The following is a 24,695-nucleotide window of genomic DNA, read 5'->3' as shown; positions in this document are numbered from 1 at the left end:
AAGTATTAATTGTTTATGTCTGGTTTGACAACTTTATTGTGTGTGTTTCTCCTTTCTGAAAAAAACTACTTGGAATAAATAGCTTTGAGAATCTAGCCCTTTGTTTATTTTTGGATAATATGAAAAAAAAATATTTGGATAACATATTAAAAATAATGAGCACACAGAAACAATTGCAATATAATTAAAAAGGACCTCATTGCAAACCCTTGTTATAGAATCTCATGAAAGTACTGGTAGTAATTTAAACCAGTACATTTCCACAGGTATGGCTGGCCTGCCTAATTGGAAAGTAAATACAAAGATCCTTCAGGGATGTTTTTAACCTTATCCCTGCAAAACCTTATATACACATTTACACAATGCATTGGTGTTTACAGTACACATTCATTTTTACTGTAACATAGTGAGATGCCTTTCACCCACATCAACAAGCCTGTGGGAATCCTCTTATACTGTAGAGCACGTTTCCCATACATTGCCCTTCTGCACACTATCAAATGCAAGTTGGCAGAGCAGGACAGCACAGCTGGAAGTATTATAGACATTAATATAATGATGAATTAATTAATAAAAAATAAAAACAGTCTAGGAAAAATAATCATGGAAAATGTTACCTATCAAACTGAGGGTAGAATGACCCTCCAATCCAGGACCAGCAATTATTTGTATTATAATTTGCTTACACTGCTGAGATAGCAGAGAAAAACCAATCAAATCAGTCAAGTAAATAACAAATACAAACAAGATAAGAGCAGCAGTGGTTAAGGTGATCATATGGGTCCATGTTCAGCGGCACAATTTGGTACAGTTCAGGCTTTTCAACTCAGAACCCAATGCATTCTGGTACGTTTTACCTGTCTCAGGTACCATTCTTTCCTTTAAGAGAAGCAGGACTACGCTTACCAAAATGCATTGTGTTTTGAGTTGAAAAGCTTGAACTGTCCCAAACTGTCCCACTGAACACAGAGCCATATGGTCACCTTAGCAATGGTTCTAATGGTAATGAAAGGGAGGATTTTAAACATTAAAGAATTAAACCATTAAAGAATGCTGCACACATGCTGCATCAATTATACAGGAAAATATTCCTGCCATATGTGTAAGGTATAAATCACGATGGGACCTGCAGTTCCCATGATATATACCACGCCTGGGGTATATATCATCGGAACCGCATGGCCCAAAGTGGTTTATACCACTTATAAACACCGCTACCTGTTATTTGTGGGAAGAAAAATAACACGGCTATCTGTTTTTCGTGGAAAGAAAAATAATTAAAATAACTAAAACACATTTAAATTAAGACAAAACCAGACATTTTTATTGTGTATACATCTGCAGTGTAATATAGTCCCACATTTAATTTAACTTAATTCATTGTTAGCTTTTTAAAAATAAATTGCACATGTTCGTTTATTGTGAATTTCTGCATCGAATGTGCCATCTCACTAGAAACTAGGAGGGCTGAGCACAAGCTGTGATGATGGGCGGAGTTTCAAATGACACTAAGGAAGTAACAGGAGCAGCTGTGATGGAGACTGAAGCCGGATCTTGAAGTGAGTTTGTGAGCTCGTTATATGCGAGGCACACATATTCTTGTATGTTTTCATCCTTTTGGATCTCAAAATATGTTTTTGTTAGTTGTCGGACACCCTCGCATCCAAGTCGTGTCAGATTAAGTTGACAATCGAACCAGATTTTACGCACGAATCAGACTGCGGTGTCAGGGGACAGTACCTCAGTTTCCCGCAGACACTTCAGATCCAGACCGGTAATTTGTGGGGTGGTGTCTAGCCTTGTCGTTACCTGCTTTTCTAAGAGTTTTCCTGACTAACAGGAATACATTATTGCTGGTTTTAAACTCGCTATCAGCAGAGATGTTAAAACTTCTACTGTTAAAATATGTCTTTAGTCCAGCTCAGTGTTACAAAACTAGAGACTGTATTGCACTGATAGTTAATACAACAAGCTTGCAAACTGAAGTTTGAAGGTTCAAATCCCATATATACCAGACCTTTTTTACTTATTGTGATGGGGTACACCCCGCCCCTGTATTATTTGAATGTTTTGTAGGATTATTATTATTATATTTGGGACGGTGGGAAAGCCATGTTTTTATTGTTTGTTTTTAATTTAAAAACCTGCTCCAGGCTAATCGGGGCATTTTCCTTCGAGCCAGAGTAGGGAGTACTAACTATAGAGCGAGAGAATACACCCGAAGCAACTGCTACCGCTTTACCACACGGTATTTGTTTGCTAGTTTATTTTGGCCATCGAGCCGTTTTGTTTTGTGGAAGTGTTTTGTTTATTATATGATTTATTATTAAAAGCTGAGCACAAATGCGTCTCGTTCCCGTACCCACCTTTGCTGCCTTTGTTTTTGTGTTGCTCCTTCCTGGTCCGTGACTTCATTTCAACCACTCTGCCACATATGGTGTCCTGCGTGGGACAAACAACGCCTCCAGGAGCCGAACCAGGAACAGTAAAGGGAGTTTTTTTTTGTTTGTTTGTTTGTTTTCAAAAAGTGTTTTTTTTGATTGGGAAGGAAAAAAATAAGAAAAGAAATGAATAAAAAATGGGAAGAAGCGGCAGGAGAAAGCAGCAACAGCAGCAGGAGGCGCATCAACAGCAGCGCGGGGCCGGTCGCAGGTCCCGTCACGTTTCTACCACACCAGATGTCTGCCTGGCCTGTCTGCATGAGGAAGGGTGGTGTTTCCTGAGTGGCGAGGTCAGGTATCGTCCACTCAGCCAGAGCCACACATGGCAGGAGATGGAGGAGCTTGAGCATCCGGCGTCAGGGGGAGAGGTCCCGATGGCTCAGAGGCCGACAAAAGCACTCTCCTCTGCGGGAATCTGGGGCTGGCTGGTGGAGCCTGGGAGGAATGCCGAAGAGGCCCTCCCCAATGTGATCAACCTCCTGCGGGCCAGAGATGGAGAGCGATGGGAAGCCTGGGCCAAGCAACACTGCCCAGTGTCCCTCCCGGAGGGTGCGGACATGGTAATCCGCTACCTGGCTGCAGATATGGCAGGGCTCCCGCTATCTCCTGCTCCATCGGGAAAAGCCCCATCGCTGGCTTCTCCCGCGCCAGAGGGAGAGGAGCCATCGCTGCCTTCTCCAGCACCAGAGGGAGAGGAGCCATCGCTGCCTTCTCCAGCGCCCGAGGGAGAGGAGCCATTGCTGCCTTCTCCAGCGCCCGAGGGAGAGGAGCCATCTCTGCCTTCTCCAGCGCCCGAGAGAGAGGAGCCATCTCTGCCTTCTCCAGCGCACGAGGGAGAGGAGCCATCGCTGCCTTCTCCAGCGCACGAGGGAAAAAAGTGGTTTCTTTCCATAATTTTACTTGCTTTTCAATTTGCTATTTAGAGATTTTTTTAGGTTTATGTTCTTTCTACAAGATGTTACAACTTAACAAAAGTTTTGACTTGCCGAGTACATGGGGTAAATTGTAACAAGACAGGGGTGTTGAATCAGAGCTTCAACCTACAGGCTGATAAGAGCTATAACAGCAGATTACCATTACACAACACCATGTACAGATTTGTTTTAATTATAAAAGGATGTCTCTTTAAAACAGAAAAGGCATTCTTAAATTTAGGGATGGAATAGTGTGAACTGGAATAAACATAATTCACATTTCCACTACTTAAGCAATACCCAGGACAGAGGGCATTACCACAAATTACGGAACAGTTTTTGGCAGTAATGCCCATGGGTATTGACTGTGCAAGGGTATTATTGCGATAATACGTCACTGAAAATACTAAACATGATCTATGTTAACTTTGTAATTCTATCTTTTTTTTTATTATTGTTAGTTTCTCTTTGAAAAATTCATTTTTCTGTTCTGGCTCAATTGGCAGTAATGCAGTCTCAGAGCAGTTAACAACTGTTTTTTAGCCAATAGGGTTCCTAGTTTGATTTATAATATAAATTAAATGTCCATGTGTCATTTATAGTTACACAAACATGATTTGTTATGAATAATATGGCAAATAGTTTTGTCCTGTAACAGTAAATATAATGCAGAGCTGACACAATTGGTAAATAAAATACAGAAATAACTTTTTTACAGTTCTCAAGCTTTGTAAGGTCCCCCTTTCAAAAATAAAACCGAATGATGTAAAACCCCAGCAAACATTTTGTTCAAAAGATTCCTATTTGGGGCAAATTCAAACAGTTAGCTCACTTTTGGGGTTAGAACAATATCCCTGGCAGTTCAAAATGTACCACATGTACATTTCAGCACCCTTGAAGCCTAACATTCTATAGAAACCCATCAAACACCATATAAAGTATTGTAAGCCTGATTCTTGAAAGAAGTGTACAGAAACATTTTGTGATGCTGCTCTTACTAGCAGTTATCCTATTAACAAGGGCAAAAGAGCCAATGTGTAGACTACAAGGCACACCAGCCTTACAACAGTTGCAAAAGACAGCAACATTATAACTGGAGCGCCAGCACTTATGTTATGCATACTTTTAGCATCATGCCAGAACCTGTACAATGCAAAAGGTTAGTGAAAAGTTGTTCTATTTGAAGAAAAAACAAATGTTTTAAAAAAAAAAAAAGTATACAACCACTGTAGCTCAGGGCAGTCAACGTACATGTAAGCTTATCTGTATCATTATATAATTAAAAGAAAACATATAAATGAAACATTATCAATGTTTAATTAAAGGCAATGATCAAATTATGCTGTAATTCAGTCGAATGTTAATGTTTAATTTTTGCATATCGTGTGACGAAGCCTTATGAACTTCTGTTTTTCCATAGCTTAGATTTCAGAGTTTCGATTTGCTCGAACTATGATCTTTGCCATAGAAGAGATTGATAACAGTACAGAAATACTACTTGTTGGAAAACATGAAACAAGTATTGAATAGCAGTTTGCTACGCATGAGGAATGACGGCTGTATTCATGTTATTTTTCTGAAAAGTGATTTAACATTGGATAGAAAAAACTGTTAGTTCCAAAAATGCAAGCACTGCTGTGATAGATGAAGGCTGCAATATGGTAGAGAAGTTAAGATTATTTTGTGTCAAAGCAAATGGCTGGCCAGCAGCACACGGCTGTATAAACAAGTCCTTTGATCTCCAGCCCTGACATGAAAGAAGTTTGCTCTTCAGGAGTCCACTGGGGTATAAAACTAGTTAACAGGTTTTTGCTTAGAAAATACAGCTGGTTTATGACGGGGTCATAAAGCTAATTTTCAAGGGGACCAAAGAGCCAGGCTCTAACACTTCAGAGAGATCCAAAAAGAGATAATGCCACTGGGATCAAAGTGTCTTAGGCAAATCGGAGAGATAGGAACAAGGAAGATGACAAAAACCAGATGTATGGACCTTTGTGACACCAGGGTCTGAAGAAAGCACTGAGTTCAGAGATCTTCACACTAGATCACACACACACACACACACACACACACACACACACATACACACACTCACACAAAATGGAATATATGGCAACAGGATAATGAGTTGTACCTTTTCTATTGGTTAAGTGTCAGAGAAAGAGGAGGAGAGAGACACCTATGCAGAAGGGTATTTAATGTCATGCAACAATTGTAAGAACGAGTATTCTGTTTGTCCTGTACCTGGGACCAGGCTCCCTGCATATTTCAATAAACCTAACAACTGACTGAAGAAAAGGACTCTGTGCAGTTTCTTGAATCTACTTACTCACCATCCTCTTTTTTAAGTTACATCACTACTTCCCATGTTTTACTGGGCTACAAGATCTATGGTACATGTGCATCTATATCCCTGGTCTTAAAAGCTGCTCTGACACTGGTAAATGGGCAGGATGCTGATAATTCTCCTCCAATATTTCCTGTACCAATCCACCCTTTGTCACCGCTATAATAGAGGAGTCTGAATCATCAACCTCTATAGCAATTTCTAAGGTTGTTGAACCATTACAAATTCCACTGGTAAGCATATAATGCCTTTGGTGATTATTTTTGTTAACAGTCAACAATAAAAAACAGTTAGTGGTAAACCTTTAAAAAGTTGCTGTTTTTATGATAATACTTAATAGTTTTTTGTATCTTTCTTTTTTGTATATGCTGTGCAGTACATTTTTTCAATTAATGGTTTGCCAAAAAGTCACGATAACACTAAACAGTCTGTTACAAACAACCAAACTAAGTCACAGCTGTAATTTTGAGTAAATTCAAATTATTTGTATTTACAACAATATACTTTCTGATATATTTTACACTTTGAGCCTCTAACATTTTTTCTTTTTAAGTATTTTGTCAGAAACTTGACAATACAAGATTTGTGTCTCTAGTCAAACAGTTTACCATATAATATACTGTGTAACATGATAATCTAAATTTGTGAGAAAAAACATCTCACACAAATACAATTATGCATTTTCACAGAAACATAATCTGGTTTCTGTTATGCAGTGCCTTTTATATTTTCTTACAGGTTACTCCCTACTCTACCTGTGCCTGTCTTAGCAACAAAGAAGAATTTCCTGCATTTTTCAGAACAATACCAAGTGACTATTTTCAGGCCACTGTTTTTGCAAAGCTTGTGAAGCATTTTGGATGAACTTGGGTTGGAGCAATTAGAAGTGACAATGATTACGGAAACTTTGGAATGGTGACTTTTATCAAAGCAGCCCAAGAAGAAGGCATTTTGAGTATTCAGAGGCCTTTTACAGAACCAACACAAGAGAGAAAATTCTTAAAGTTGAGGACACCTTAAAGAAAAGCACGGCAAAGGTCATTGTAGCTTCCTTGCATCGAGGGAAATGGTGGTTCTGTTCTGAGAGCTAGCCAATCAGAACATTCAGTGGATTGGCAGTGAAACTTGGGTCACTGATCCAGAGTTTCTCTCAAACGATGGGGCAATAGGTTTTGGAATAAGGAAATCCGTTATTTCAAAATTAGAATAATTTCTATTTAACATCAGCAAGATCCATCTCACATCCTTAGCAATCCCCTCGTGGAGGCGTTTTGGGAAAGTGCATTTAGTTGTAGTTTTACAGAACAAATGAAAACCTCTATCAAAAGACCATGTACAGGGTAAGAAAACTTGCATGACTTGCAAAACCCTTATACGAATTTCCAATACTGTGTACAAAAGCAGTGTATGCTGTAGCCTATTCAATTCATAATTTGTTATCTTGCAAAACCAAACCAAATCCTTCAGAAAATAACTGTGGAAACAAGTTTACTATTGAACATGGCAGGTAAGGAAAACTCATTTATATCTATTTAAAGGTTCTGCATTATATCTCTGGTTGTTTTGAACCACAAGTTGTGGTCTAAATTAAAAGAAAACGTGTTAGAAAGATTCATAGAAAATACGTTTTCATGTATGTACAGTATAGTATGTAGGTCAATACATGGGATTTGCCTGCATGCAACAGAGTACTGCTGTACCATTTGAAATGAAAAGTTACTATTACTTTGTAGAACTTTTTTATCAGCAGATTTTTTTTGTTTTGTTTTTTTGGGGGTTTTTTTCCAAAAATATTACAAAGAAAATAACCCTTTGAACTCTCTTTTAATTCCAGGTGCTACAACAATTACAAACAGTAGATTTCACAGCCAAAAATGGTTACAAAGTCTATTTTGATGAAAATGGAGATCCATTACCAAAGTATGAATTAGTAAACTGGCAACTCAATGAGGAAGGAAAAGCAGAAACTCAAAATAGGGTTACTATGATGCTTCAGAACAACCTCCATATAAAATGAGTAAATATATTTAAAATGACAAAACTATCCTTAAATAGGTTTATTGAATATTATAATTTAGCAATTTGTGTAGCTTCATGCAACCCATATTTGATCTAACCCAAAAAAGATTTTAGGGCAAAGCTTTTATACTCTTATAGATACCTAAATCAGTGTGCAGTAAGAACTGTCCTTTTGTTTGTAGATCCCATAGACTGCATTAGGTGCCCTTTGGAATAATGTCCGAATTCTCAAAGAGATCCATGCATCCGGAAGGCAATGTAATTATTGTAATTTGGAGAAGTTCTGGGAATAATTTTAATGATATTTTCAGTATGCAGAGCTTGTATAACTATCACTGTTGCTGTGGTTTTCTTTCGTTACAGAGATACCCCCATTGTTAAAGCTAATAACTCTAAACTAAGTTTCCTTCTTCTGTTTTCATTAGCTCTGTGTTTCCTTTGTTCACTTACTTTCATTGGCCAGCCCTCTGAGTGGTCCTGTATGTTGCGCCACACTGCCTTTGGGATCACATTTGTCCTGTGCATCTCTTGTGTTCTGGGGAAAACAATAGTTGTGTTAATGGCGTTTAGATCTACACTTCCTGGTAATAATATGATGAAATGGTTTGGGCCCGCCCAGCAGCTGCTAAGTGATTTGCAGTCACACTCCTACAGGCTTTAACGTGCACCCGTTTAGCAAGCTCATATTCTGTTCTGTTTGGATCACCTTTATCCCAGCTTATATCAGTTCACTTGGAAAGTACACAGTTGCTGTAGAAATATTTGCAATTTTAGCTTCTAATTTGGGTTTGCTTTTCTGTATTTTTGCTCCCGAATGTTACAACATATTACTGAAGAACACAAGAAAACATATTATGGGTAAAATGTCCTCAAATTGATTATAAGCTGTTATAAATACAGACAATAAAAGAAAACAAATCTAATTTTGTGTTGTAGCTGGTAATAATATCTCTGAAGTTGCTCAATAAAATTACTGATGGAATGACTGCTGTTTCTCTTTCTTGTTTTACAAATTTAAAATATTTTTGCCATATTAATTGGTTATGAAAATTGACAAATAAAAAGTAGTTTAAAAAGATTGCTGCATTGCACAAACTGTGCAATGCCTAGAACTGCAAGGTCGTTTTTTTTGTTTGTTTTTTTTCTTGTGGTATCAACACTGAGATCAACATTTTTTATTTAATTATTGAATGGTTTAATGACGAAAACACTATTACAATACACATGCATACGTGTTGTTTAGAATATGGTGCTAGTATAGTGGTCCTCAAAGGTGTGCTCGCAAAACCAGTTGTGTAAGCAAGAAGATGCCAACTGACTGATTACATTGCAATATGCAGTATAGTCGCTGCATGATGTGCTCTCGGTCTCTGCTTTTGTGCCATATCACAAATCTGTATTTTAATGTAATTTTATTTTACATTTTGGAATAGGTAGATGATCATTCCCTCAATATAACTAGAATTACACACCGTCACAACCGTCTTTACCACCAATCAGATCGATCTGTGGCGGTAGGTTATGCCACGATAAGCGGCAGGCCTCAGTGTTTAATATTAGAATTCAAATGTTATATATAGAATTAAAATATATCTAAAGTGTTAGTGACCAGGTTTGATTTACGGTTTCTACCCGTTTGAGAAGCACAGAGAAAACAATGGCCTAATAATAAATAGAATTGTGTTTTGCCTTTTGATAACTCATTCTTAGCCAAGCAATTTTTTACATGATGACGACGTTTCTAATAAAAACACAAAATAATTACTGTATAATTGGTTTGAATTAAATGAATTATTGTACATAGATAAGTTATAAAACAACGAGACTCCGTGAAATTAATGAAAAAATAGCTCTCTAAACATGCACGTGACGACAAACGGCTGTTATTGCCTACTTTCTGGAATTAATTAGAGGAGAAACATACCGGTATGTAGCGCACACTGTATAGTAACGTTCTGCGGTTGACTCAGGCAGGGGTTTCTCACAAGCCAGAAATGGGACACGAAGTCTGAAGCATTACACCGATACCGCTGTACAAAAGAGCCACTTTCTTGCTAGACCTCGTACCGGACTTATGTCTTTATATTTGATTGCGTCACCTACCAGCCTTGACCCCTACCCCCGTCCACGTTCCACTCTCCCCTGCCAGCCTCAAGTCCGCCCTCGGACTTGCTCACCAGGATATAGGTTTCCAAGTTCAATCAGCTGTTTTGTACAGCGGTGTCGGCGCTATGCTTAGAAACGTCTGTGCGGGAATCGCGGTTCGCTACAATACAATACAATGCAATGAGAGAGAGAGAGAGAGAGAGAGAGAGAGAGAGAGAGAGAGAGAGAGAGAGAGAGAGAGAGAGAGAGAGAGAGAGAGAGAGAGAGAGAGAGAGAGAGAGAGAGAGAGAGAGAGAGAGAGAGAGAGAGATGTATTTATTGGGGGAGGGAATGGATTACATTAGGAACAAAGGGTGTCTTTTTCTTCACATAAAAATGTTGTATGAATAATGTTGTAACTAATTGGACTACTGTAACAATATCAAAAATGTTTCCAAATGTTTCCATGTAATCAGGATATCCAATCTAAATGGATTTCATGGAAAGTTACCATATACTATGAACGAAGTAAACATATAGGTACCAAAAACTGGTGTACAATCTCATGTCATTGTTTGAAAACTATATTAAGGCTAGAGTAACACATACTGACAAACGTGATAGACACACCGGTAAAATTTTCACGCAATGATCGGGAGAGAAGTGGAAAAGTATGTACAAAAATTAAAAATGAAAGAAATAATTTGTAAGGCCACTAGATGGCAATATTGACAAATATTGGAAAGCAGGGCTTCTCAAACTCGGTCCTGGGGACCCCCTGTGTCTGCTGGTTTTCATTCAAAACGAGCTCTCATTTACTTAACTAGACCCTTCATTGAACTGATCATTTGCTTTATAGACCTTTTTACTTCTTTTCAGATCTGAACAGTTGCATATTTCAAGTTAGCCGTAACATTTTATAAGCAACTCGAACTTTACAAATGTTTAAGAGCTGAAAACAAGTAAAAACTTCTAATTAAGCAAATTATTAGTTAAATTAAGGGTATAGTTATGAAATCCAGCAGACACAGGGGGTGCCAAGACCGAGTTTGAGAACCCCTGTTGTAAACCTTTTGTATTATGCATGAAAAACTTAATTTGTCATAAACAAGTTGATGGATATTTGTTGTATAAAAGTAACTCAGAGATTAAATGTTTCTGCGGGGCGAGGATGGAGAAGGAGCGGGCTCTAGAGGCAGAGGAGCGTAGAGGAAGTACAGCCAGTCTTCTAGTGCAGGCGGAGCGGAGCGGTCAGGTTGGGGTGAGATGGGAGAGATGAGGGTTTGGAGGTAACTGGGGGCAGTCTGGTCAAGACATCAGTAAGCGAGTATAAGAGTCCTGAACTGGATGTGAGCAGTGATCAGGAGCCAGTGGAGTGAGCGGAGCAGTGGAGTAGTGTGGGAGAAGAGAGGTAGAGAGAACACCAGGCGAGCAGCAGAGTTCTGGATGAGCTGGAGCGGACGGGTGGCGAATGCAGGGAGGCCGTCCAGGAGGGAGTTGCAGTAGTCTAGGCGGGAGAGTACCAGGGCCTGGACGAGGAGTTGCGTGGAATAGTTGGTGAGGAAGGGTCGGATTCTTCGTATGTTGCTCAGGAAGAGACGGCAGGTGTGTGCTAGAGTGGAGATGTGCTGGGAGTAGGAGAGACAGGGGTCCAGGGTTACTCCAAGGTTCTTGGCTGAGGAGGAGGAAGAGAGCGTGGTAGATTCCAGAGGAATCGAGATAGAGAGATCAGAGGAGGGGAAAGATGAAGAGGGGAAGAAAAGGAGGTCAGATTTAGAGAGGCTGAGTTTGAGGTGATGCGAGTGCATCCAAGAGGAGATAGCAGACAGACAGGTAGAGATATGGGAGGGGATGGTGGGGCCAGACGGGGTGGAAGGAGAGGAAGATCTGAGCATCATCAGCATAGAAATGGTATGAGAAACCATAGGATGCGATGAGGGGGCCCAGGGAGCGGGTGTAGAGAGAGAACAGGAGTCCTTGGTGGACTCCTGTTGAGAGAGGGTGAGGTGTGGAGGTTGAGCCACGCCAGGCTACCTGGTAGGTATGGTCGGAGAGGTAGGAGGAGAACCAGGCCAGAGCAGTGCCAGAGATTCCCAGGTTAGCAAGAGAGGATAGGAGAATAGAGTGATCGACAGTGTCAAAGACAGCAGAGAGATCAAGGAGAATTAGGACAGAGGAGAGGCAGAGTTTAGCGAGTTAGTGACACACAGGAGAGCAGTTTCAGTGGAGTGAGCAGAGCGGAAACCATATTGGAGAGGGTCGAGCAGAGAGTGGTTAGACAGGAAAGCAAAGAGCTGGTGGTGTACTGCCCACTTGAGGGTTTGTGGCCCTGGAGGAGGGAGGAGAGATCAGAGTCTGAGAGGGGAGAGAAGGAGGAGAAGGAGGGTGAGTTAGTAGGGGAGACAGAGGGTGTTGGGGTTGAAGCGGGAGGGGGTGGGGGTTAGGGGGAGGCGTTAAAGAGTTTGCGGATATCAGAGATTTTAGAGAAGAAGAAAGAGGCAAAGTCATAGGAGGCTGTGAGGTCCAGTGGTTAAAGAAAAGGGCTTGTGACCAGGAGGTCCCCGGTTCAAATCCCACTTCAGCCACTGACTCATTGTGTGACCCTGAGCAAGTCACTTAACCTCCTTGTGCTCCGTCTTTCGGGTGAGACGTAGTTGTAAGTGACTCTGCATAGTTCACACACCCTTGTCTCTGTAAGTCGCCTTGGATAAAGGCGTCTGCTAAATAAACAAATAATAATAATAATTCATCAGAGAGGAGAGAGGAGGAGGAGGAGGAGGAGGAGGGGGGAGGGTTGACGAGGGAGGAGAAGGTAGAGAATAGTTTCTAGGGGTTGTTAGTGGAGGATTGGATAATATATTGGAAATAGGAGCGTTTAGCAGAGTAGAGGATAAGGAGGAGAGGAGGGAGCGGTAGAGGTCTAGGGCAGCAGGGAGTTTGGTTCTCCATTTCTTTTCAGCAGTTTGGTTCTTGCCGAGCGGAGCACAGAGGAGAGCCAGGGTTGGGGAGGGGAGGAGAAGAGGGTGGAGGTAGCAGAGTCTACAGAGAGTTGGGAGAAGGAGTCAATAGGAGGGAGGAGAGTGAGAGGGGTGGAGGCAAGGACAGAGGGGGAGAGAGAAAGCTCATTCTTCTGTGATTTTGCCTGCCTAAACTGCCAGAGCTCCAGATCCAATAAGGTCCCTGTAGAATCCCCAGCAAATAAATGACAGCTTTGCACAGCCAAGGCACAATTGTGCATTTACCAGATGAGATACCCAGGCACCACTTTTGTGAAAAGTTTATTTAATTTTTCTTAGCATTCACATCACTAATGTCATTGTTATGCAATGCTATCTGACCACAGCTTGTGTGCATGACTTTCTGTTGTTTACTAAAAATGTCCTCCAACATAACAATATCAGATTCCATTTCAAAATAGCATTGTGACAGTCTGGCTCGCAGTGGTGATGTGGATGACGTCACGGACCAGGAAGTAACTCAAACCAAAACAGTGGATGGGCGGTTGAAGCTGAGTGCTGGTGCACTCAGCGTATTTAATAAACAAAACAAAAACAAAAGATTTAACAAAACACCAAACAAAAGGGCACGAGGGCCGAACGAATAAACAAACAAGTAAGTTTCGTGCTGGATACTCCAGCACGTTTTAGCAATTGTTTTCTTCCTCTCTCTCTCCCGTTCTCCACTCTCGAACACTCCACACCCCGAGTGCAGAGTGCTGCTGGTTTATATACTCTGGCCGAGGGATTTAACTAGTTGGTAATTATCTTATTATCCCCCGGCCAGAGTCTGCACGCGTTTGGTAAGGATGCATGACTGTCAGCTAGTTAAATAATCAGTAGCTGATCAGCCATGCATCCTCACGAGGTTTTTAAATATAACAATAAAAGACGCGGCGCTTTTACCCGCGCCGCAAACAAAAATACAAATAATAATAAATAAGGGCGGGACACTCCGCCACAAGCATAAACAGATATTTTGGTGTAGTCCCCATAACATATTTTATACATACTGCTTATATACAGCCCGTATTTGATGGGATATTAAAATGTCTATACATTATGTCTTTGGTGAATAATGTGTATTTTAACAAACCAGTGGAAATGAAGCAAGGTAACTAAACTATACTTGTAAAGTTGTAGAATTCACTGTTGCAACCCATATTTTGGCAGTGCAGGGCCAGCATACAGCAAAGAACGAGAGACAAAAAAACAAACTGCATATTAAATGATGGATTTCTTTATTAAGAGTGTACAATAGACAGTGGCTTATTCATAAGCCCTTTTTTGTATTCGTAACTGGTTTCAGTAAAATGATATAACACTTGGGAGAAAATATACAGAAGAGCAATCCAAAGCTAAAAAAGAGAATAGCATATTTTCCAGGAGAGCTTTCGTAGGCTGGTATGAAGGTTATCCATACTGTAAAAAACATAAGCATGCTAAACGTAATGAATTTCGCCTCGTTAAAGTTATCTGGCAGCTTTCTGCCTAGAAAAGCGAGCACAAAGCAGATGCAAAATAGGAATCCAATATATTCTAACACAAGATAGAAAGCCAGAACCGACCCAGCATTGCATTCAACTACAATCTTCCCACCTTGATAGCTGGTGTTCCTGAATGGGAATGGGGGAGCTCTGACTAACCACACAGTGCACAGAAGCACTTGAATGACAGTACAGATAAAAAATAATACCCTTTTGTTGCAGTGGGCCAAACCATTTAATGCCGTTTGATGCGGGAAGGGTTGTTCTGAATGCTGCCAGCACCACAACAGTTTTCGCAAGAATACAGGAAATGCAAAGGACAAAGCTGATTCCAAAGGTTGTATGGCGAGCCATACAGGACTTCGAGGGCTCACCGATAAAGGTAATCGAACAGAGGAAGCAAAGTATCAACGAGAACAACAAGAGGAAACTGATTTCAGAGTTGTTAGCCATCACTAAAGGGGTGCACCTGAAACAGTAGAAAATAGCAATAACAGCCACTGTTGAGGAGACCCTAGTAAAGACGCTGTCACTAAAGCAATGCCCATGGTGTCCTGGAAAGACAGGAACTCCACCTCCCTCGCTACACATCTCACTCTGTCCCTATCAGACCAGTAATCCGGGGGCACTTGGTGCATAGCATATCATAAAGGAAGCAGTAGAGATCCCTGAGCCTAATTGAAACCTCATTAAACCATTGGTTGGAAATCAATAAAGCCGTGCCCTTTGTTTTTTGTTGTATATTGTACTTATATAATGACAACTGTATAAAATTCAGCTACCGGTTGCATTGCTGATTTCTCACTCTGCACATTGAATGCAGTCAAAACAGCAGACTGGCTCCCCAGTTCGGGTAGCTTTCCTCGTGCCTGGAGGGCAGCTCTCACTGCATGCTGAACTTGGCACCTGGGATTTCCAAGGGAGAAAGGCATTCATGTCTGCCAACCTGAAGAGCAAATTATTCACTTGTTGGATTAGCATACTGCAGGCAACAATTGAAATACAAATCATATTTAAACATATCAAACACTGAGAGAGATTAGAGATTGCATCCAATACCATACCTAAACAACTTAATTTAAACAGCCATCCTTGTTATATAATATTAGGAGGGGAGAAACGTACTATGGGTTCTAACAGATGCACATCTTAATAGTGATCAGAGAGCCAGTCTCAGCAGAGAATCAGACTAACAACTAACAATGTTTAATACAGTAGACCACTCACAGGTGTTTTAGGTGCACAGATATAGTGAGCCATGCAATTAATACATTGTGTTACACTTTCAAGAGAATCCCACACATTAAGCTGGAGCAAGAGAGAGGGAGAGAGGGAGAGAGAGAGAGAGAGAAAGAGAGAGAGAGAAAGAGAGAGAGAGAGAGAGAGAGAGAGAGAGAGAGATTCAAAGTGCTTTATTGGCATGACTTATTTTCCACAGTGTTGCCAAAGCAAATATATACATATTATGAACAGATGCATATATATACAAACAAGGAACAATGGTAACAAAATAATAATAAATAAAATAGAAGATAAATAATAATAATACAGAAATTGAAATATTGAAATAATAATATTGAAACTATTAAATTGTGCCGTCACTGCGTGCCCCTCAGGTTGTGGCAGGTGGCTACATATTTGGCAGCCAGTGGAGCTGTGTGTCCCTCCCCTAGGAGGACAGCAAGTTTCTCTGAGTCTGCCATTTGTCTGAAAAGAGGATATTTTTCTTGTATTTTAATGAAGAATGATTCTCTGATATGGCTGTATTTTATACAGTGTAGGAGAAAGTGCATCTCAGTTTCCACCTCTCCTGTCTCGCAGTGACCACAGAGCCGATCTTCTCTGGGCAGCCAGGTCTGCCTGTGTCTGCCTGTCTCTATGGCCAGGCTGTGGTCACTGAGCCTGTACTTGGTCAGGATCTGTCTCTGCTTCGTATCTCTGACAGTGGAGAGATACTCTGCGAGGCTGTAGTTTCTTTTTAGGGCCCGATAGCAATCAAGTTTATTTGGGTATTTTATTTCTGTGTCCCAGTGTTCCAGATAGGAGTTTTTGGTTTGTTTTATAATTTGTTTTACTCTGATTGGGGGCTGGTAAGCAGTGCTGACCTGAAGCTGGTTGGAGTTAGTATTGAAGGGGGTCAGTGTGATGAGCTTCAAAGCCAGCTGGCATAGGGGACTCTTTTCAGGGCTGAGCTCTTGGGTCTGGAGGGCCTTGTACTGGAGCGAGTCAGGTTCACTTTTTCAAGGTGCAACCAGAATTTGAGTGCTCTTTTCTTTATATTAATAAGAGCTGGATATCGGCCTAATTCTGCCCTGCATGCGTGGTTTGGTGTATTTCTTTGCACCTGCAGTGTATTCTTGTATAGTTCAGCATGCAGGGTCTCGATTGGGTGTTTGTCCCATTTAGTGTAGTCTTGTTGACTGAGTGGACCCCATACCTCACTTCCATACAGCGCAATGGGCTGGATAACACTGTCAATTAATTTTAGCCAGATTTTGACAGGTATATTGATTTTATAGAATCTCCTTTTGATGGCATAAAAAGCTCTGAGTGCTTTTGCTTTTAGTGCATTCACTGCCAGGTTAAAACTGCCTGATGCACTGATGGTCAGACCCAGGTAAGTGTAGCTGGTGCTGTGCTCTAGGGTGGTGTTGCCGAGTGTAAAGTGATATCTGTTTCCCTGAGATCTGGCCTTTTTTTGAAAAATCATTATATTGGTCTTTTTGAGGTTTACTGCCAGGGCCTAGGACTGACAGTACTGCTCTAGCAGTGCCAGGCTCTGCTGCAGCCCCTGCTCTGTGGGTGACAGCAGGACCAGGTCATCTGCGTAGAGCAGGAACTTGACTTCAGTGTCATGTAATGTGATGCCAGGGGCTGCAGACCGTTCCAACATCGTTGCTAACTCATTGATGTAAATATTGAACAGTGTTGGACTCAGACTGCAGCCCTGCCTCACTCCCCGCCCCTGAGTGAAGAAATCTGTCCTTTTGTTGGCAATTTTTACTGCACATTTGTTTTCTGTGTACATTGATTTTATTATATCATAGACTTTACCCCCTACACCACTTTGAAGAATTCTATAATATAAACCTTCATGCCAAATTGAATCAAAGGCTTTTTTAAAGTCAATGAAGCAGGCGAAAATTTTGCCTTTACTTTTTTGGTGTACATGTTTATCTATTAGGGTGTGCAGGGTGTAAATATGGTCAGTTGTGCGATGGTTTGGTAGGAATCCAATGTGACTCTTACTCAGGACATTGTGTTCGGTAAGGAAGGCCAGTATCCGGGCGTTAATGATACTGCAGAACACCTTCCCCAGGTTACTGCTCACACAGATGCCCCGGTAGTTGTTGGGGTCGAATTTGTCTCCACTCTTGTGAATTGGGGATATAAGCCCTTGGTTCCAGATGCCAGGGAAGTAACCAGTACTTAGTACCATGTTAAACACTTTAAGCATTGCCTCCTGTAATTTAGGGCTGCTGTGTTTTAGCATCTCAGTACAGATGCTGTCGGGGCCGCAGGCTTTTCCAGGTTTAAGTGCCTGTTGCTTCTTTGTTAATTCTTGTGGGGTGATTGGAGCATCAATTGGATTTTGGTTATCTTTAATTGATTTTTCTAGTAAGTTAAGTTTTTCTCTAGTTTCATTTTGTGTATCTGTTAGATCTTTTTGAGGGATATCTTTATAAAGGTTTTCAAAATAATTTTTCCAGGTTGTTCCATTTTGTATTGTCAGTTCTTGTTTTTTTGTTGAGTTTAAATTGTTCCACATTTCCCAGAACTGGTTTTTGTCGACAGCTTGTTCTATGTCAGTGAGGGTTTTGTTTGTGTGTTTTTGTTTTTTCTGTGTCAGGGTGTGTTTGTAGTATTTGAGGGTCTCACAGTACCTCCGGCGTAAATCTGGGTTTTGTGGTTGATGGTGTTTTTGATTGGATAATTTTCTTAGGTTTGTTCGAATAGATTTACACTCGTCATCAAACCAGCTTTGTTTGTGTTTTTGTTTCTGCTGTATTTTCTTTTTGTTCTTTTTAAGATTTGCCATTGTGGCTGCATTCTCAAATATCTTATTGATGTCTTTAACTGCCAGATTTAGTCCTGACACATTTGGTTGGTATTGTGTGTTGAGGAAAGTGTTCATGAGGTTAGTTATTTTAGTAGAACTGATTGCCTTGTTAAATTCCTCTGCACTATTTGAAGCCCATCTGTATGTTTGATTCAGATTGTACAGCTTACTGGGCTGTGTCTGTGCGGTGCTAGACTGACCTGTCCTTTTCACGAACACAGTGATTTGATTGTGGTCCGATAGAGGGGTTTGTTGCCTGACAGTGAATGCATTAAGAGAGGAGGGGTCCATGTCAGTGATGGCATAGTCGACTACGTTTGTCCCAAGAGCTGAGCAAAACGTGAACCTCCCTAAAGAGTCCCCTCTGATCCTGCCATTAACGATGTACAGACCCAGGGCTTGACAGAGATGCACTAATTCTTTCCCGTTCTTGTTTACGACAGGGTCAGGGTTGTTTCTCTGGATTGTAGTAGGTGAGAGGTACAGAGGGCTCTTTCCAAATACATGCCTGTTACACTGGGAGTTTATACAGTCAGGCTCTGAGCCTGTCCTGGCGTTGAAATCCCCACAGAGCAGCACATTCCCCTGGACCTGGAAGTAGCTGATCTCTGTGTGGAGGGTGTTAAAATATTCTTCATTATAATAGGGGGATTCAGAAGGGGGCGTGTATGCTGCACACAGGTAAATATCATTTTCACACTGGGCTAGTCCCTTGTTAATTTTGAGCCATGTGTGTGTTTGGCCCTGTTTGACTGGGCTGATGTAGTTGGCGAGCTCCCCTCTGTACCACACTATAATCCCCCCTGAGTCCCTGCCGCGCCGGACAGTACTCAATTTGATAGAGGGCACTATTACCTCCCTGTAGCCTGAGGGGCAGTGAGTGATCACGTCTGTGCGGCACCACGTCTCTAACAAAATGAGAACGTCTAAGTTATTTACATTTTTAATAAACTCAGGGTCTGTGCTCTTCAGCCCGAAAGCCGAGGAATACAAACCCTGTATGTTCCAACAACTCACTGAAAAAGATCTCATGTTTATATATATACACACACACACACACACATATATATATATATATATATATATATATATATATATATATATATATATATATATATATATATTATATATATATATATATATATATATATATATATATATATATATATATATATATATATAATTTATTTACCTGTTTATTTATTACTTTTAGTTTTCATGTATATTTTCAATGTGTATCGAGCTATCCAGATGTATACATACAGGCAGTGCTGTTCCAGGGTGCAGTGGAGCTCAGTTCAGCAGTCTGGAGCACAGCATGCTGAGGAGCTGCCTGATCTCACCCAGCTCATTGGTGGCGTGGAGAGAGAGAGAGTGAGAGAGAGAGAGAGAGAGAGAGAGATGGGAGGGGGGCATTCAAATGGATAAAACATGTTCTGAAGTATTACATCTCCTTCATCTCTGCCCAGTTAGGGGGTCCCCTGGGTAATCTGGAGTTATCTTTTTTTTTAATATAAATTCCATTTGAGAATCTGACTCCTAATGCCAGGTGTGGGGGTGGGAAAGCAGCCTCCCAGTGGGACATGCAGAAGGAAATTAAAATGATGATCTGACAGGGCTCGGAATGTTGTTCCTGACTGTCCCCCCACTGGAAATGAAGACGGGACTGGCAAGGGCTCTCTTGTGCCCTGAGCCTCCAAGTATAATATCTACAACACTGCTAACCTGCGGCACACAAACCTCTTATATTTAATCCCACAAGATTATATGAAAATGTAACAATGGAAAACAGTGATTTACTATCAAAGCTGCAATATACTTTGCACATGCATTAATATGGTAACCCTCCCTCGACCCAATCTCCAATCTCCCTTTTCTCTCCAAAATTCAAAAATGCTGTAGCCAGTGAGCTGATGATACTAGGATCTCTGGAACCTGTCTCTGCTGGATGTCCTCTTACCTATCTGGACGCATGCAGTCTGTTTTCTATGCTGGATGCAGTGGTGTCACAAACCCAGTCACTTGTGGTGTCCCCCAAGGATCTGTTCTTGGGCCCCTTCTCTTCAATATCTACATGCTTCCCTTGGGTCACCTCATCTGCCAACACAGCCTAATGTTTCACTCCTATGCTGACGACACCCAGCTCTACTTAAAACTCAACCCTGGAAGCCCCTCTGCCATGGTCCGGCTCTCGGCTTGCATTCAAGACATCGAGGCCTGGATGCCTGTCAATTTTCTTCAGCTAAAGACTAGCAAATCTGAACTCCTTCTAGTAGGATCTAAAACTTAACTTAAGAATCTCAATATAGCTGCCCTGCACCTTGGAAACTGTCTGCTGCTGCCTTCCCCCACAGTATGAAGCCTTGGTGTACTTCTTGACAGCAACCTCTCCTTTGATGCACACATCTCCTCCATGGTCAAATATTCATTCTACCATCTTTGAAACATCTCCAAAGTCCGTCCCTACCTTTCTCTCCCGGATGCGGAGCTATCTCTCGACTCGACTACTGCAACTCTCTTTATGGTGGCCTTCATCAATGACATTTGCTGGGTGGCAACACAGCGCTCTCTGTGGCCAGTAATGGTAGTTGTGGAATTTCATTAGCTCAACAGCAAAGGGTTTTCAGAACTGTTTTTGTAGATACTTTTCACAGTTTTCCTGAAGGTTCTGACAGTCCGGGACCTTTACTTGATGCTCCTGGCGGTCTTCTTGGTGGGGCTGAAACCATGTAGCATTGTTCTGCACACAACACTGCACAAAATTATGACACAGTTACGTTTGGAGGGTGGTTTGGACATTTTTTGTGGACACAAATTGAAACAATCACTCCCTCCACAATAGTGCTGTGAATGGCCTGTTGCTTAGCAAATTAAAACAATTGCTGTAGGTTTGAGAATAATTGAGATAAGTTAATTATTAACAGGATTGAGCACAGCTCTATTCAATTTTCCACAGGTTTCAAAGATAATGGGTTAAAACTGAGTTTTAATTGGAACACTTCTTTAAAAAAGAAAAAAACGATATTGCATAAAGCATGTTTTCATCATTGCTGACTGTCAATGCTACAGCAGTTAAGAACATTCATTCATTTTTAGAAGTTACCATTACAAAATGCAATCTAGTTTTATATTTAAACACATTTTGTGTTTAAATATAATATATTTTAATTGAACAGAACATTCAAAATGTATTTATGGCCTATTCAAATTCCAGATTCCTCAGTCTATCTGCAGTGAAAGCTGTGCACCCAGCATAAGAAAAGCAACCAGGAAAGGGGAGTCACTGTGCTGTTTTAACTGTATACCACATGCAGATGGAATAATTAGCAGTGAAATAGGTAGGAGCAATGCATATCTTAAATACAAGAAACATAAGGGTTTGACTGTGTTAATGCTTCACGAGCTGATGCAATACAACCGTATCTTTTCTTCAGATATCAGCATTCTAATGCATAAAAGCATGATATACAAGTCTGGACTAATCATTGATTAATTATTGTCATCTTGCCAGCCTTATTTGAAGAGTGATTTTGGTTTTCTATATTTCTCTTATAGATTCAGTTGAATGCTTTGATTGCCCACCAGATTTCTGGTCAAACGAAGGACGAAACCAGCGCATGTCAAAAGCGATTGAGTTTCTCTCATATAAAGATGCTATGCGAATCAGCTTGACAACCATTGCATTATTCAGAGCCGGCTTGTATATTCTATCGGAACGCCCCGGTGGTAAAAGCTAATAATTCTGAATTGAGCTTCGTGTTGCTGGTTTCCTTGACACTGTGCTTTCTTTGCTCATTGTGTTTTATTGGGAAGCCTGCAAACTTGTCGTGTCTGCTGAGGCATGAGGTATTTGGAATAAGCTTTGTTGTGTGTATTTCTTGCATTCTTGTAAAAACAATTGTTGTGATAATGGCATTTAAAGCTACCTTACCTTGTAATAATCTCATGAAATGGTTTGGTGTTGCCCAGCAAAAAGGCACTGTCTTCCACTTAACCTTTATCCAAGTTGTGATATGTCTTGTGTGGTTGAACACAGCTCCTCCTCTCCCAACTAACAGCACAAAGTATCAAACTGCGAAAATCATTTTTGCGTGCAATGCCAGCTCTTTCACTGGATATAGCTGTCTGCTAGGATACATAGGCTTGTTAGCATGCACCTGCTTTCTGTTCGCTTTCTTTGCAAGGAACCTACCAGACAACTTTAATGAGGCTAGGTTTATGCTCGTATTTTGTGCCATTTGAATCACATTCATACCAGCTTATGTTAACTCACCAGGAAAATACACAGTAGCTGTCAAAATTGTTGCTATTTTTGCATAAGGCTTTGGTCTCCTTGTTGCCATATTTGCTCCCAAATGTTACATTATTCTGCTTAAGCCAGAAAAGAATACTAAAAAAGCCTTTATGGGCAGAGCAGGAACTAACTGGTAAACTAATAATTAGCTGAGATAAACAAAGGCAGTTACAGTTATTGCTTCCTTGACAATTAAACAAGGATACAATTAAACAAATTTATACAGTTGGGTTTTTTACTGGAGCAATCTAGGTAAAGTACCTTACTCAAGGGTACAGCAGCAGTGTCCCCACGACCCTCCGGTCAAGAGTCCAGAGCCCTAACCACTACTCCACAGTGTTGTATGTATTTCAGTTATTTAAAACTAAAATACATACAACACATATCATAATAATGAATAAGGCACCACAGAGTGATGTTTTCACTTCTAATACAATTTTATAAGTATTAGGCTCATATTAAGTTGTTGTCAGTCATGCATGAATAATCACCAACAAAAGCTATGTTGATAGATGACATTTCCTACTGTGTCTGTTTGGCATTAAAATGAAATGCCATTATTATACTGGATTACTTTCAAAAACCTTATAAAGATTCAGCTGTGATATCATGACCTGGTAGGAAGTTAAAGACAACTTTATACAAAAATAAAAATATTGCACTTCAGTTTACAGAACTAATGTCTTTTACCATACATGGCAGGTTTCACAGGCATTGTTTACCACTAATACTAGATTACCTGACTCTACCTCATGTAAGGTGACCAAGACTAGAGCCAAGTGTCTTTGAAACCAGACAATAATGGTATCATTGAGATCAAGCAAGTTCTGATTCACAGTGAATGAAGTTATACATTTTCTCAGGTGTAGTTCTTTGACAATAAATGAGCCATTAATTCAGTCATGCATGACCTGTTGGGGGTAATCAGTGTATTCCAGGGAGATTTATATGGCCAAGATATTGAAATAACATGACCAAATTATAACCAATAGCTGATGCATTATTTTTGCTGATATTATAGAAATAATAAGGGGCTATGAGATCTCGCATGACGATAAGAATTTAGCCGTACTTCCTTATGGAAATAATTCATTTTACAAAATCTGTCAATTACGTGGAGCAGTGTGGAGTAGTGGTTAAGGCTCTAGACTCTTGACCAGAGAGTTGTGGGTTCAATCCCAGGTGGGGGAGATTCCTGTTGTACCCTTGAGCAAGGTACTTCACCTAAATTGCTCCTGTAAAAACCCAACTGTATAAATGGGTAATTGTATGTAAAAAATAATGTGATATCTTGTAACAATTGTAAGTTGCCCAGGATAAGGGTGTCTGCTAAGAAATAAAACTCTAACTCAATTATACAAGCTTTTTTTCCAATCTTAGTTGAGATTTTTAAATCAAAACTGCATTTTCTTGTCCTTTTCTAATTCCAATTTTATTACATTTTTGTTTTAGACTGTTTTTTATCTTAGTTATTCTAATTTTACAATTAAAAACAAATGGTTTGTCCTTTTTATTTTAATTGTATTACATTTTGTATTCAACGGTTTTTAATTTATTGGTTTAATTGTTTGTTTTGTGTGTGTGTGTGTGTGTGTGAAGCGCTTTGGGATCCTTGTGATGAAAAGGGTTATAGAAATGTGAATTGTATTGTATTGTATTGTAAAATCAGGATAATATTATTAGCAATATTCTGGTGTGACAACTATGTGCTTTTGTAACTGTGTTAGCTTTTATAATGACTTCTTCATTCATCACAAGGCATGTGACAGTATCAGTCCAATGATATGTGTACATGAATTGAATGTTGATATGCTGATATACTGTAACTCTGCATCAGGAATTGTCATTGTAAACAAAGACCTTGTGTTTCCTACAAAGTCAGTATATTCACTTTAAATGCTTTCTTTTTAAATCTACAAACATTTTTGCCTGGTGTTTTTTGTAACATCTCCTTAGATATGAAATACTGGAATACTTCCAGCCATTACGCTGATCACAAATAACAGATACAATAAATCAAATGCCCCAGTGTTAGTTCTGCTTCAGGGCACA

The 24,695-nt window shown here is 40.3% G+C and overlaps 1 pseudogene; it reads left to right on the top strand.

Moving 5' to 3' along the window:
• Positions 1 to 2,578: 2,578 nt before the first annotated feature.
• On the top strand, positions 2,579 to 24,426 carry LOC131740024 (extracellular calcium-sensing receptor-like; annotated as a pseudogene).
• Positions 24,427 to 24,695: the final 269 nt, after the last annotated feature.

Source organism: Acipenser ruthenus, chromosome 12, assembly GCF_902713425.1.
Source record: "Acipenser ruthenus chromosome 12, fAciRut3.2 maternal haplotype, whole genome shotgun sequence".
Lineage (NCBI taxonomy): Eukaryota > Metazoa > Chordata > Actinopteri > Acipenseriformes > Acipenseridae > Acipenser > Acipenser ruthenus.
This window is presented reverse-complemented; position numbering and strand designations above follow the sequence as displayed.